At 35.7% G+C, this 16,336-nt stretch overlaps 1 protein-coding gene and 1 pseudogene across 1 annotated transcript in view; one reads left to right on the top strand and one right to left on the bottom strand.

The window, feature by feature from the left end:
• The window catches only part of vex (somatomedin B and thrombospondin type 1 domain containing protein vexed), a 307,350-nt gene that overhangs the window by 28,815 nt on the left and 262,199 nt on the right, over nt 1-16,336 (bottom strand). The window lies entirely within an intron of this gene.
• Nucleotides 378-1,637, top strand: LOC145691603 (protein D1 pseudogene; annotated as a pseudogene).

Genomic DNA, 16,336 nt, shown 5'->3' with positions numbered 1-16,336 from the left:
TCAAAACTGGGGGAGATTAGGCCTCCGGCCCCGGGCTAGATTCGCCCCTGGCCGAAAGACTAAATAATCGTTCTGAAATTTTCCAAGAAACAGAATGTTGTTCATTTTACTTGAATTCTGGATTATCAGGCTGGACATTGGCAACGGAAATACACTTATCAACCCCAAACAACCTTAGCCATTATCACTCAATTGCCTTCGAACGAGGAAGTAATTGGCGTTGTGGAAAGGAACATGGTGTTTGATCAGTTCTGATAACAGAGAAGAATGTCAGTTTGAATGTTCTCACAGTTGTTTATTGAAACGTAAACAATTAGGTCTTATAAAAATACTCTGCATGTATTAGACTGTTTGTTGCGAATTTATCTCCTAAGAAACATGAATTTTACATAGGATAAGTCGACTCGTTCTATTTATGTGTGAAATAATTTGGCTCTATCTGACTAAAACTTTGTGTTAGAAACAAGACTTTTGTGTAATAGAGTAAATTTAACACACACTTGCTTCTTCTAGATTTGAGGATATTTTCCTTACTTCTTCTTAGAACAATGTTTACTCGAAGAACTGGAACACTCTTTGCTACTGTTCTTCAGCGAAAAAACTGTCGCCATGTCCAACAGGTATCTGCCAACATTGCTTTCTGCAGAAATGACAAATTTCTGGTTGCAAACAAGTTTTTATGTCCTGGTATTTCGATTTTAAGTTTCACTTCCTCTTCACTACCACTACATGGCCGAATACTATTATGCCATAATAACAGTGTGCGTTCAAGTCATCTATTCTCTGCTAATCTTCTGAAGACATCCATTAGACCAGATAAGTATAAGAGAACTCCACAGTTAATTTTTCAGAGGGAACTTAGCCGCCTGGAAAAGGAATGTATTATTCCTGATGTACTTGATGAATTACCCAGACATCCAGCAAAAGTTTGTTACGGAGACAAAGAAGTTGATTTTGGAAACGAATTAACTCCAACACAAGTGCAATGTTGTCCTGAGGTAAAATGGCCATGTGAAGACAACATGCTTTACACTTTGATCCTGACAGATCCTGACGCACCAAGTCGTCAAAACCCCGAGTTTCGTGAATGGCACCATTGGCTTGTTGTAAATATTCCAGGGAACTCCATATCCAGTGGCGACACAATGTCCGAATACATTGGTTCAGGTCCACCAAAAGACACTGGTTTACATCGCTATGTGTTTGTAATTTTCCAGCACCCATGCACGTTAAATTGCACCCAGAAACGCCTCACAAATACTTCTGCCGAAGGACGTGGTGGTTTCAACACCCGCACCTTTGCTTGCCAATATCAACTGGGACAGCCACACGCTGCCAACTTCTTTGTAGCGCAATATGACGACTACGTTCCTAAGCTTTACGCAAAACTCGGTGCTAACTAGATACAATTTGGAAATAAGAACAAGTACTTTCAAGAAAAAAAAAGTGTATCATGAACACACTGTATTTTGTGAGCTTCAATAAATAAGATAATTTTAATATATGGCTGGAATTATATACATGGATGAGAATTAATAAACACTTCTGACCAGAGTATATACACTTGTTTATTAAGAACTAAATTACAGTGTAACGGTTTCGACAACTTAACGTTGTCTTCATCAGACACTAACTGCAGACACTATAACAATTATAATATACTTTTGATGAGTTCAATTATGTTATTATTAAAAGCGCGTCCAATAAATATCAATCTACTGTATATGCATAGGATTATTTTGTCACTTGTTTATTTAGCAGCAATTATCAACGTTTGTTTGTAACGATCATGGTTGCGCCCAGTCAAGATCACAGCAGACAACTTTACAGGTCACAGCAGAAATAGTAGGTTGGAGACGTAATAATTTGAAGTGCCTAGGGCGCCAGGAAGGTTAAAAACGGCCCTGCCTGACTTCTTGCATTGCCACGTCCATACATACGTTGGCCCAACTACTGACATTGAGGATATAAAGTAAGTATTTGATTGCATCCATTAAATTTGATTCGGTTTAGCACATTCTTTTGATTTTCTTGAAAAACTGCATATGAAAGAAATATCAAGTAAAAACAATACCTCTGGCAATCCTGTCATGTGACTGACGTCACTTGTAAAGAAGGAAATTAGTTCACAACTTTTCCGCACACACAGATAAATTAGCCTTTACAGGACGAATAGGGATTTCAAGAAAATCGTAGACCTTTACGTTGGCGACCCTAGTACCCCTTTTAATTGCCACAGAGACATGAACGATACCTCGTTGTAAAGGTTATGGAACACAGACTCCAACGAGCTAACTTTTTGTGCCCCACATGCCAAACCTGTAGAAGCCGTGAAATGCAAATCATTGCACGATATACCACAATGATAAATATGGTTTAAACGTTATTAGATCACACCCTTCGTGGATAGTGATGGGCAGTGGGAATATTTCCGGTGGGAAGGAAAATAAAAATTGGGAATATTCCCGGTTTTTTTCCCCTGGCATACAAATTCCCGGGAAGGAATTTATTTTCATTTCTTTATTTTCTAAATTATAAGAACTATATGACTAATTACTTTATTTCCATTTATTATCATTTACTACTAGGTTTTAAATTATTTGGAGGTTAAAATATTGAAATTCGTTGACTGTACTTTATGTAATAGTTAATAATATTATTTTTAAATTTCCGTTTCCATTTGTAGGCCCTTCTGGAAAGCAGCAAAATACTAATTTAGAAATGAAAAGGAACAAGTCAGTAAAGTAATCTAGAAATTCTGTAGAGATAGAGGTGAAGTACTATCAATACACTCCGAATCACCGTTAGTAATAGACATTGTTTGTGTGCTCTGACAACTCAGATCTTCTAAATAGATACTCAGGCTTCTCTTACATGTGAATTAACGCATGAAATTTCGAGATATGGGTAGGAAGAAAGGTCTTGTGTGGGCAAGGGCGCCCATTAGGTGAGCAAGGTGGGGCGCTCGCCCCCTTTAGAAGAAATTGTACTTCGGAATGTCGAAAACTCAATTGAATTTTTAGAATAGTTACAGCAAAATTGGAAACTATATTTGAAATGTCGCTTATACTTGCCCCTCCTTGGAAACCACAACATGGGCGCCCTTGTGTGTGGCAATGTTACGTGCAAAATTCTAAAGATAAGTCAGTATCGTGCAAATATTATGGACATAAATATGTACGTGCAAATATTGATAAAATGGTGAGACATGTGTTTTCTAGCAGTTACCCAACTTAATTTGTTTATAACATTTTAAAAATTTAATATAGTTATAATATCAGTAGTAAAGTCAAGTTTAGAAAATCCACTTACGTATAAATTTAAACTGTTTAGTGGTGTAAAAGTATGTGGACTTCCTATACCAAATGTTTTTCAAATTATTTACTTGCATAAAACATATTGTAAGTAAATATACATTTATACGTACTCTAAATATAATAAAACAAGATAATGCCGTTCAGAATATACATTTTAAAGAATCTTCTGGAGACAACAGCAATAAATATACTGTGACAAGAAAAAGGAATTTAATTTTTAAATCAATATAGTAATATAATGCAATTTTCTTTTGTTTACAAATAAATTCCCGGAATATTCCAATTTTTGGGAATCTTCCCGGGAATTTTCCCTGAGAATATTCCCGAAAAATATTTTTTCCCTTGAATTTACCCATCACTATTCGTGGGCCTCTCGTGACCCGGAATAATTATAACTTCTAGATGAGGACATAAATTTTGTACATAAATTTATAAAAGAGACGAGACGAGACGAGACAATTTCATTGCTCGTCTCATGAGTAACGCTAATTACAATTAGTTTGAGTGAGGTTAGCCGTAAAAGTCTTTAATATTTAAGTGTGGTTGAACTCGAGAAACGTTGCCAAAAGCAAAGCAGCATGCTATAGACTACGCTTTAGAAGATTAAACAAGATCACATGAATTGTGTCAATAAAGAGAAAAAACAGAACGAAAATTTAAAAGCAAGATAATTTGTCCCACAGTTTTACGCTGGGAAGAGACAAAGACGGGATGAAAGCACTTGATTTTTATGAAAACAAAGTACACACGCATAAAGAAAGGTCGTGCCCTCGAGAACTCCCATTGTTGACGAAATGTTAGCCTGAAAACATGGCAACTATGTTTGTGTAGCTCTCTTGTGCTTTCTATTCTTTAGGGACCGAAGAAGGCTCTTTTCATTTTATTAGTTGAATGGCCATTCGTCTCTTGCGCTCCATCCTCTGGGTGATCTCCGCTGGGAGAACAGTTTTCAGGGGAAGGGGGTCCTTGGAGCTAAGTGCTCCTTATTAATTACTGCATTACACATCAGCCTCTGCTGCTGCTTGCGCTCTAACCTTTTGCTACAGGTTGCCAGCTCATTTAGAATGCACATCGGGCCTCCGGGATTAGAATTTACAACTTGGAAGCCCAGTTGGTGTTATTTTCATTTAAAATAACGATACAAAAATTATGACAGCACGTTCATATGTCAAAACCAACTTTATGAAGCCGGTGTCGAAGTTAATGAATTCAACTGTCAGCATGTCATGCAAAATGGATCCAAAGGAGGCTATAGTTTCTCTTTATAACGGATAAAAATAACACCTAGGAGTGTTTAGCACACCCGAACAAATCCTGGATAAGATTCCGTTTATAACACCAGTTTTTCAGCAGTATCGCATTGCATTTTTCTATGCAGAAATGCAATGATAGTGAAAAATTGAACAGTAAATGCGGTGGATTTGTGATTACAATTTATTATTGATTCGAGATTCTTTTTATGCGACAAAAACATTAAAATATCACTCTTTTCTTCATGACAATACATTTCTCCTTTGATCTCAGTAAGTTAAAATATAGTGGTTGGTAAATGGGACACCCAAAAGCCCACTTGTTTCTTTACATATTAATCCAATCCACAACGGACCACACACCATATTACTGGAGACTGGCCATAGAATTGACGACGAAGTGATCTTGTTGACTTCGAAATTTATCGCATCTGAAAAGAGCTGCAGTGAGCTTTAGAAATGCAAGATCAAAAAAGTGCTCTTTTCGGACACTAGATTACTAGCAAATTCGTAGAAATTTAGTATTACTCTCTTTACCAGGGTTTGAAAGAACTAGCTTTAGCTTATCATAGTTGTTACAAGATATGGTAATTATTTCATAAATGGCACATATAGTTATTTCATAGTATTGGCTCAAAAATATTGTTGTTGCCACGACCTCTTACTTTCGTTTGCTTGAAAATAATGTTAAAACGAATGGATCCGTGTAGTATTTGGTTACAATACGAGTTAGGATATGAATTTTTGTGTGAAATTACGTTATTGGTTCTTGTCGCAAAAATGAAGGCTCATTCGTAAATTGCGTAATTTTAGTCCCTTGTTTCGTGACTCCATTACGGATTCAGGATAAGGCAAAACGTTTTATATGGACATACTAAAAAAAAAAAAAAGTTACCGGTTTAAACCAGTATTTCTCAACCAGGGGTCGGGACCCCTAGGGGTCGCGATGGAGGTGAGAAAGATAAATGTAATTAGGATCTAGGCACAGAAAAATATTTTTAACGTTATTTTGATAACATATATCTACTTCCATTTTTATTATCAGAAATTGTTATTCCTATTCCTTTCTAAATGGTTTACAAATGTATACAATTGTAATCTATAAACAGCAATTGTCAAAAAGCTCAGAATAAACTGGAAATTTCTTATGGATTCACTGGAAAGAGGATGTAATAAAAGGGATGTCGTGATGTGAAATAGGTTGAGAAAAGCTGTCTTAAGCAATGTGCAAAATAGGCTGTTACTACTTTTTCAAATTAATATATACATCTCGATCAAATTTTCAACATAGATGAAGTTCGGGGCTGGAATGCTTTTCATCATTTCACTTTCAAGTGCAACTTAAGGGACGGGGAGGGGAGAGATATTTAAAAAATTTCGAAAATGGCCAATATTAGTGTCGAATCTATAGTTTCTGGGGCCACTGAGATGAACAGTAACACTTCTGTTTAAATCCTAATTCAGTACCGCAAATTGTAGGACGGTGAGATATATATACAAAAATGATCGAAACTGACCGATATTACTGTCGAATTCATAGTTTTGGGGATCGCTAAGATAAACGGTGACACTTCCGATGCCGTTTAAATCCAAATTCACCCTCTTTATATCCAAAATGAAACGATAATTTCAAATTAATAGTTTCCCACCACCAATTGAACCCGGGACTACGCAATGCACACCAAGGGTGAACATTAACCATTAGACCAGCGGGGAAGGCTTGAGCAAGGCCAGCCCTGGGCAATTTTCCGCCCCGTGTAATGGCATCGTTTGCCACCCAATTTCTCCAGAAAAAAATCTTAAGAGTCTTCATCCCGGCGAAATTAAAATACCGCTAATTTTACAGTAATTATGTGATATCTTCAAATACATAAAAGATAATCGAAATGTGGAACAAGAGCGCTCTAGACAATATTATTTTATATGAGAAATCGTTATCACGACTCACTTATCTGCTTTCGATTTTGAGCCATTTTGAAAATCGGCATTTATTTTCACGTTTCTAAACAGCTGAAAACGGAAAGCCACTAGGTGACTTGTGATAACGGTACCTCGCGCAAAATAATATTGTCTAGGGCGCTCTTGTTCCATATTTCAATTATCTTTTATCTATTTGAAGATATCACATAATTACTGTAAAATTAGCGGTATTTTAATTTCGCCGGGATGAAGACTCTTAAGAGATAAGATTTTAAGTATGTTATTCCATCATAAACAACGAAAGGAAAAACGCACTCACACTCAGAAAGGTCTGAACACTACAAATACAATCTCGTTGTGTCTGTTTTGTCCTTAAATAATAAACTATTATGTTAGTGAAAGATAAATCAAACACACCTGCAGAGGAAAGAACGGTAATCCTTTCTATAAAATTCAATATCAAGCTTCAATCTCAATATATAAGTTTGCAATTCCAGTGTAATTAGCTCTTTTACTTTATTTATTGATTTTCCTAACAAATCTGTTAAAAATTTATTTTAAAAAAACTTGTTTCCACCTTCAATGATAAGGAATTTGTTTGTGACAAAGACAAAATTAGTTTTCATATCAAAACTATGATAACTAACAAGTACATGGAACAGGTGTTCGTTGGTGCCTCGTGCAAATGCAAGTGTTACACGTATAGTACAGCCGGCCCTAGACTTAAGCAATAAATAATTAAAGTTATTGTTATGCTCTAAATCAACCAATTTATCAATAATGCCCACAAAATTTGTTACAAACAATAAAAAGTTATCGTTCCCTTTCCCTTTCATTCGGCAACAACCTTGTAGTGTTCTCCAGAATAAAAAGTTGGCAAAACTGCCGTTTACCTATCTTCTTCACCCAACACCATCTGTCCACACTGTGTTGACCTTCGTGTACTCACTATCTCGTTTGGATGTACACAGAGCACCAACACACTTTACGAGAAAACAAACAAACAAAGAAAAAAACTGTAGTTTATGTCGCTAGTGGCTTGTTTGTTATGTTAACCGTGTTTCTCTACTAAATTCACTGATAAATGATCTGAGTAACGAGACACCATAAGAGCTTCCATATTTAAATTTCTTTTTTTTTCTTTCATTTTGACCCCAGCGCAAGACATTTAAGTGCTTTAAGGTCACGTCTTCGCCATTTATCACCCAACTTCCCAGCTTAACTTCTACAACAAATACGATATTTTAGAAAAAGAAGTTAATTTAAGAAGCTTGCCACGATGATAAAGGATGGTCAACACACTGAAAATTCATTGGAACATTGGGAGAAATTAATTCGAACTGTTAAATCGCTCGAAAATAAATAACCCTTTGTGAAAAATTTTACACTATTACTTTAGAAAAGAAAGGAAAAGTTGGTGTCCATGTTGCTTTCTTCCTTTTTCACTCTCATCATTGCATTTTATTTATTTATTTTTATTTTGCAACTTCTTCTCATTTCGTTGTCGATTGACAACTGAGTGAAAAGATAACGTTTTTCGATTTCATGCAGGAATAAAAGTGGATCTGAAAAGGTAGGAAGACGCTTGACGTCACGCCGTCATCCGTGACTATCTTTACCCATTATAATTTTTTAGGAAGTGGAATACGCCATAGATATTATTGGAAGTGGGGTAACGGCGTCCCTCAGCGTTCCCTCTCACTTTTACCAATGATTTTATGTGTTATTTAATGGTTAGCGTTTGTACAGGGTTGGTATCTACAGTTGTCCAGGACTTAAGGATTCCTTTTTGGCAATTTAGCAAGAAACAGTGTTTCTTTTATCTTTTTGTGTACAAAAATTATTTAACTCACTTTGACTTGCATAAAACAGAAAAGCAGATTTAGAAATGAAATATACCAATACCAACCATACTTTTTCACATTATAATATTTACACTTACATTGCCACGCAATGCAGTTTCTTCTCTGTAAAGCAATGGATGAATCACCTTCTCACTATGGTCTACAGATTGCATCATTTATGACTCTGAACAGCACAGAGAATTAATTAAGCCTGTTTCTTGTATGGTAGATCTTAATTATTGAACTGTAAAGGACAATTTTGTATATTTACGAAATATATTCAATATATTTACGGAATACGTTACATTTTGTTGCTAGTTAACATGGAACATTGAAAGATTTTACAACTAATTTCAACATTTCTATTGTTTTATGCATTATAAACATATGGTGAGTTAATATTTTACTTTTAGTTAAAAATAGCCACTTTATTTGTTAAAGCAAATAACAAAAAATGAGTCGAGTGAGAATCGAACTCGGGACCTTTTGCACAAGTGGTGTAGATGCTCCTCACTCTGCAACGCCGTCACTTGATAGCTTAACCAACGCGTCGTATCATAAATGCTCGAGTCTGAAACTTTAAGACGCTTTGTCGCCGTTATTTCTAGCTATTGTGCTCTCCCAGTTTGTAATATTAACATTTTAAATGTGCACTACTACCTCACGAAAGATGACACCCAAGTTTATTTACCAAAGTCTGCTTTGCCCTTGTCAGTCGGGGGAACTGACATGGTTTGCTTCTGTCATTCTCAGTTATATTTTGATACTGTGATTCTCAGTTATAGTTTGCTTCCATTATTCTCAGTCATGATTTGCTTCTATTATTCTAAGTCATTATTTGATTCCGTCATTCTCAGTCACAGCTTGCTTCTGTTATTCTAAGTCATCATTTGATTCTGTAATTCTGTCATAGTCTCCCTTTCTCATTTTAAATCACAGTTAACTTCTATTATTCTTAGTCACAGTTTTTCTCTTCTGTCATTCTCAGTCATAATTTGCTTTCATCATTCTCAGTAATAGTTTTCTGTTATTCCCAGTCATAGTTTCCTCCTATCATTCTCAGTAAATTACAATACCAATACAAATTTAAAAATCAGCTTTATTATATAGTACATTGAATAATACTTCAAATAGAACTATGCATACGAGCATACCGGTAGTAATTTATTTTCAATTTGACCACTGGTTTTTATATATAAAAGTGTTAAGCAGTCTTGCAAACAAAGCAGAGGAAGTTCATTTTACAAACTGTCCACTGTCCACATCTTTATTTAGTTCCTTCCTTGTACACAGACGTGGCTTTACGAATACATCTGCTCACACCACCTACAAAAAACGCAACTTTTTTTTTTTAATCTTTCACTTTCAAGGGACAGACAGCAGAAGTGGTAGAAGCGAAAACACACTGGAAAAAAGAAGAAAACAAAAGAAAGCAGACAGCCACACTGAACTCATATTGATAGAGGAAGAGCAGAGCGCCCTCTTGTGTTTTTACTTCCATCACTTAAGTGCACTTTGGGTGTGGTGGGTGAACCACAATACAAAGCAAAGAAAAAAAGTGTGCCACGAGATACAAGAAAATAAAGGAATAACAAAAACATAGAAGGAAAAAGCACAAAAAGGATTAAAAAGAAAAAAACAAAACTGTGAAAGACAAACAGAGCAACTTTTTTATTTTCCCTTTTGAGTACAGGGTACAGCAATGGTTTTCCTTCTCTTTGCAGGAACTCGTTTACTGATAAATAAATGAGGATATTGTGGGTCGTGACTTGATTCTTGGTCACCCGGAGCAAACTAAGATTTGGGCGCCTCCGCCATAGCTCCGGGGGGTCGAGCGCGGCCGTTGCCCCGGGGCGCTAATAGGAAAAGGGCGCCGAATGAGCAAGAAGAAAGAAAAAGTATTGGAAAAGATTAAACGACGCGGTGCCCCATAAAAGTATTGGCGTCCTATTAAATCAACACTGCTGTCGGTTTGCAAAGAAATACATTTGTTAAAAATTTTTCTTGCTCGCTCCGCTAGCAATCCAAACGTTTCAATGAGTCACAACAAGTTTTTACTTATTTAAAAACAAGTTATGTATTATTTGTCAATGACGATGTGACATATTTAAAACGATGTGATATACAAGGAATCCAGTAATGACTTATAGTATACGCTGGCGCGTTCCCAAAATCAGAAACGGTCAAAGAATCAAAATTAAAATGCTGTTTGTGTGGTAGAATTCAGAATAAAATTTCAAAAGTTTACAATTATTACTGGAAATTAATGCTCCCACCTATTTCGAACATTTTAAATGCACATAGTTTCTAATGTATTGAAATTTCATTTCTTGTCGATAGATTAAAACGTTGTAAATTTCCATAACTTTCCTTCAAGGGATTTGTATACCAACCTAGGGTAGTTCTGTCAACAAAAAATGCAAAATAACCCTCTGGAAAACATCTCTAATTGGTAAAAGAATACATAATGATCGCTTTTGACTGTTGCAATGCTTTGTCCAAGCAGGTTGATAAAAATTCAGCATAGCATAACAAAAGCTGCTTCTCTTATATGTATTTTTTAAAAAAAAAAGTAAAGAAAGAGAAAAGAAAAGAAAGCTTGGTGGGATGAGTGTAGGGGGCACCGAATTCTACTTTGCCCCGGGTACGGCTCTGTTTCTAATTTTCTTTATCTTCTTAATTTACGTGTCAAAATATTACTTTAATTTTGCTTTAAAAGCGCCATTTACTTATTTAAAAAAGAGAGAAAATTTTAACACAATTTTTACTCGTTGAAACACTGCACTTCAATATAAAGATAGTGTTTTAGAATATATACAGTAGACTGTAGATCGTCGGAGGTAATTGTGACCGAGCTTATCTCGGATACGCAAGTATTCGGATATATAATATGGAGATCAGCTGCTATTAGGTACTGTAGTATGAACTGTAAATAACAAACAATATTTTTATACAACAAAACAAAAATCAATATTTTTACATACACACAGTACATTTTTTTTAAAGGTAGAGATTGTTTTCAGGAATATCTATTGGTGTCTCTTTGATGTTGCTCCAACGCTGTGGGTTGAGAATGTCATTTTTTTAAAAAGACTGCCTCGCTTAATTCATAGGTCGGTTAACCGGGACTTCGATAATCGATACTCTACTGTAAATTATACAGTGTGTTTCAAAACAACATCGACAACGTTTGGGAGGTGGTTCCTGACACTAAGATAAGACAAATATAATAGTGTTCGTATATATTTGTGATGATGGCACACAATGGAAAAATTGAAGCGCGCAATGAAGCGATATGAACAAATAACGGCTTACTTCTTTAGTAACCGCTTGATTGCATTTTTTTTCCGTTAGATGTCACTGGCAGGTGCGGACACTAATAAGCGTCTCTCTTCTGTCAACAGAAAATACAGCCGAAACAACTGGCAATCTTTTCAATTATATTTCACTCCTTTAGCTTTCCTGTGATTATGAATATAAATACAATGCGACATGGATAACTCGAAGCTGAACGAATAGATAAAAATTCGAGTTATCGAGTTTTTTTGAGTAATCAAGGTTCAAGTTATTAAGGACAAAAATTCGAGATACCGAGGTTCCACGCTCCTTATGATAAGTGACTACTATAGGCCTATATAACCCCTATAACTCGAAGTTTTATTCATTCAACCTCTACAACTCGAAGTTTTATTCATTCAACCTCTATAACTCGAAGTTTTATTCATTCCACCTCTATAACTCGAAGTTTTATTGGGGCCGCGGTGGCTCAGTGGTACAGCGTTCACCTCTAGTGCTTGGGTTCTCGGGTTCGATCCCAGTCCCCGCCAAGTGAACTTTGTAGTGGACAAACACCGTGTGCGTGGGTTTCCTCGGGGTTCTCCAGTTTCCTCCCACTTTCTCCATTCCACCATTTCATTCATTACTCATCATCACCGTCTCCTTTAGCCTAACCGGCATAACCGTGGGACGTAAAACTCAAAGATTTCATTTTTTCGAAGTTTTATTCATTCAACTTCTATAAGTCGAAGTTTTATTCATTCAACCTCTATGACTCGAAGTTTTATTCATTCAACTTCTATAACTCGAAGTTTTATTCATTCAACCTCTATAACTCGAAGTTTTATTCATTCAACCTCTATAACTCGAAGTTTTATTCATTCAACCTCTATAACTCGAAGTTTTATTCATTCAACCTTTATAACTCGAAGTTTTATTCATTCAACCTCTATAACTCGAAGTTTTATTGATTCAACCTCTATAACTTGAAGTTTTATTCATGCAACCTCTATAACTCGAAGTTTTATTCATTCAACCTTTATAGCTCGAAGTTTTATTCATTCAACCTCTATAGCTCGAAGTTTTATTCATTCAACCTCTATAACTCGAAGTCTTATTCATTCAACCTCTATAACTCGAAGTTGTAGAAGTTCCTCAAATTAAATAATATGACTAGTTAAAATCAAATACTAGGCATGAGTAAAAATTAGAGTACACATTGACAATAATAACAGGACTAGCAACGATGATAATTACGTAAACGAATAAAGCTATAGCTTCGAGTTATCGATGTCACATCAAGAAAAACTTATAAACTTCGACTCGAAGAGATTCGAAGATACGAAAGTTTGAGATACCAACGTTTTAAAATGTGATTATGAAACTCTTAGATTTGACTAATCGAGATTATAATTTTTAAAACATTCGGCTCACAGAAGTTATTTTAACATTGAGTGCAGCGCCGTAACTTGGGCCCCCTAGAAAAGTTGTTTTTTTCTAATTCTTGGGTCCCCTCTTTTTTGAGCCCCCGGAGCCTGAAGGCCGTCCCGTACGGCAAAGTCTGCGGGGCCGTTAGTTACGCCCCTGGGTCCGTTCCATATGACAAATGAATTAAAGGACAATATTGACAAATTTCAAATACATAAGAATAAATATTGTTTCTACAGTGGTGCCCCCCCTCATGTCCATAACGCACCCCCCTCAATTGTCTATCCGTAGCTGTTCTTCCATGAAAAAAAAATCTTTTCGATTATTTTTTACACTCCCTCAAACATATTTATATAGATTTTCAACCCCCTCCAAATATTTCAATGACGCAGTTTGCGTCATAGCCCCCCTTGTGGGCACCCCTGGTTCCTAAGGCCCCTAATGGTAGACATTTTTTTACTAAAATGAGCCCACGACTCATTTTTGTTTTATTTACCTTTTGTGTGCTGTTTTGTTTATGTAATGTAGTAAACCTGTTTGATGCTTTATTTATAATTTCATGTTCGTATTGTATATGAAATAAGAAAATTTTGTCTTAAAATGGGCCGTCCTCGAACATGGGGAGCTTCTCTGGGAGGGGGAGGGCAGTTGCCCCCTGCCCCCCACAAGTTACGGCCCTGATTGAGTGTTATGGAGAGTTTAAGGGAATGTGAAAAAACGCGAGTTACCATGGAAATGTATATCAGTTATCGTGGTCCAACTGTACAAAGTTAGTAATGCTGCCCATCAAGGAGAGACGGGTATATTTTCTAGGAACTTAATTTTTCTATGTAAATTTTCTTGAACATGAAAACACAACGCACACAGGAAAATTAAGCGCGAGAAAGAAAGAGATGACAAAGACAAATATAGCCAAAATTTGCGGGTTGACAAAAGATTTAGCAGCTAAAAAAAAATAGCAAACAATTAATAATCCTCACAGAAAAATAGAAAAAATAATGAAGGAAAAAAGAGAATCAGAATATAGAAAAATAAAAAAAAGATAAATCGCAAATAATGAACTGAACCAGCTGCTTATAATTCTCTAAACTACAATATTGTAACAGGAAATTAAAAAAAAAAAGATACATTGGCCATGGAAATAAAATGAAACAGTGGCCGAATATTTTGATTTAACGCAAAGAGCGCCTATTATAGTAATTTAATGGGATGAAACGCCATACAAACAATATATAGGGTCTATCTAATATGGCAAAACCACAGAGCAAGCACTCGCTTCACAAATCAAAGATTAAAAAAAGTTCGGAACAAATTAATTAGTTCAAAGTTTTCTGTATATATATATATATATATATATATATATATATATATATATATATATATATATGCGCAGATGAATAGTATAAGCTGTTATCCTTACAAAATTTATTAAAGACGCCAACTGGAAGAAATGTGTTATATGTTACTATACTATACTTGTTGCGCTCGAGCATTAGACCCGTTGTACACTAGAAGTTAAAATCATGGTTAATTAGAAGCTCTAGTGTTGCCACGAGACGAGAATTCAGGCTGTCTCGTCTCGTCTTGCGCAAAGCGTGTCTCATCTCGAATGGTCATGTCTCGAGGCAAGAACTGCTGAGTTCCACGAGAAAGAGCTGTTATGTCAAGTGGTTAAAATTACAACTTTTAACCAAGTTTGGTTTGGTCGACAGGGGCACAACACACAACACGACTACAATATTCCAACAACGACTGCTTAGTTTCGACTGAACCAGTAATGAATTACTACGACAGAAATATTTGTCAATACCGTCGGTACAGTCGAAAGGTAAGCCTTCCCACTTATTCTGAAATTCTTTTTTCCGAACCTCTGGCGCCACTTTAACAAATAAGGAGGCCTATGTGATTTTCCGATTTAAAAAACGGCTTAGGTTCGAATAACATCATAAAACAATAAAAAAAAAAAACTGTCAAACCAGTATCCTTTCAAAACTCAGTACCGAAAAAGGTTGACCCGTTTCTGTCTTTGTTCGGAACGAGAAAGACCATGAAACAATGATTAGTTACTGATAAAATTGTCATTAAGAGAACTTTGACTTCTATAACAGGATTTTCATACATAGATATTCTCACCAGCAACTGGAATGAAATCTGAAACACTTATCTCGATGAATGCTTTAACATGGTACTTGAATCTGGAGCACTATCAGAAAATAATTAAATTTGAATCGATTGAAAAATGGAAATAAAAGCTGTTTGTATCATTTAAAAAAAAAACTGTAGATATTCCCTGTTCTTTGGAAGACTTCATTTGAAATAATAAACGTTGTTATACATTTCGAAATCAAATAATTTATTCCGAGTTAATACATTTTTAAACAAAATTAAAAAACTGTGTTTACACTTTCGAGACACGAGAAAACTAGTCTGTCTCGTCTCAAAGGATTCTGTCTCGTCTCGTGGCAACACTAAGAAGCTCTAATTGTTATAAAATCATACACAAATACACCTCATTGCAGCTCTACAGAGCTTTGAAGTTACCAATATGCAATAGGTTTTGCCATTTAGATTAACGCAAAGCGCCTGCAATGTCCGTCAACCCGCTATACGTGCCTCTTTTACTGGTTGCCTAACACACATATCAATATTGACAATGCCCTAGCGATATTAATCTTATTAATCTTGACTCAAAACGACACCTAAAATGTTGATTATAAAGATAACGGCATCTTTTATGAAAATTTCAAAGAGAAGGGACAAATGTACACAAAATTTGGATTTGGCAAAAGCGCCGTGATAGTGAAATTTCTACGGTACGTTTCTAGAGCTTGTGGTTTCATGGATCTCATTGTTGAAAGTAATGCGCCACTAACATACAAACGTACCGTAGCATTTTAAACATACCGTATATAGATATTTAATATAGAAATATACTTAAGAAATGAAATTAATCTTTCAGTTTATGCCCTTTAGGCTAAGGGGAACGGATAATTAAGGCAAGTGAATGATGGTGGAAGAATTGGTGGAATGAGAAAGTAGAAGGAAACGAGTACCCCGAGAAAACCCACGGGCACGATGCTGTCCACCACAAATTTACTTCGCCGGGGATCGAACCAGGGACCCCACGCACCATAGATAAGCACTGTACCACTAAGCCACCGTGCTCTTCTGAAATATTCTTAAAAGTTCAATTAAATTATTGGGTGTAGATAATTTTTATGAGAATATGTTTGGCGTTGTGTGAGTGTTTTATTTGTCCCAACTGAAGTAAAATATCATAGTCGTGTTCACTTGGCTACAC

This window comes from Thermobia domestica, chromosome 8 (assembly GCF_964235325.1).
Source record: "Thermobia domestica chromosome 8, izTheDome1.hap1.1, whole genome shotgun sequence".
Classification (NCBI taxonomy): Eukaryota; Metazoa; Arthropoda; class Insecta; order Zygentoma; family Lepismatidae; genus Thermobia; species Thermobia domestica.
This window is presented reverse-complemented; position numbering and strand designations above follow the sequence as displayed.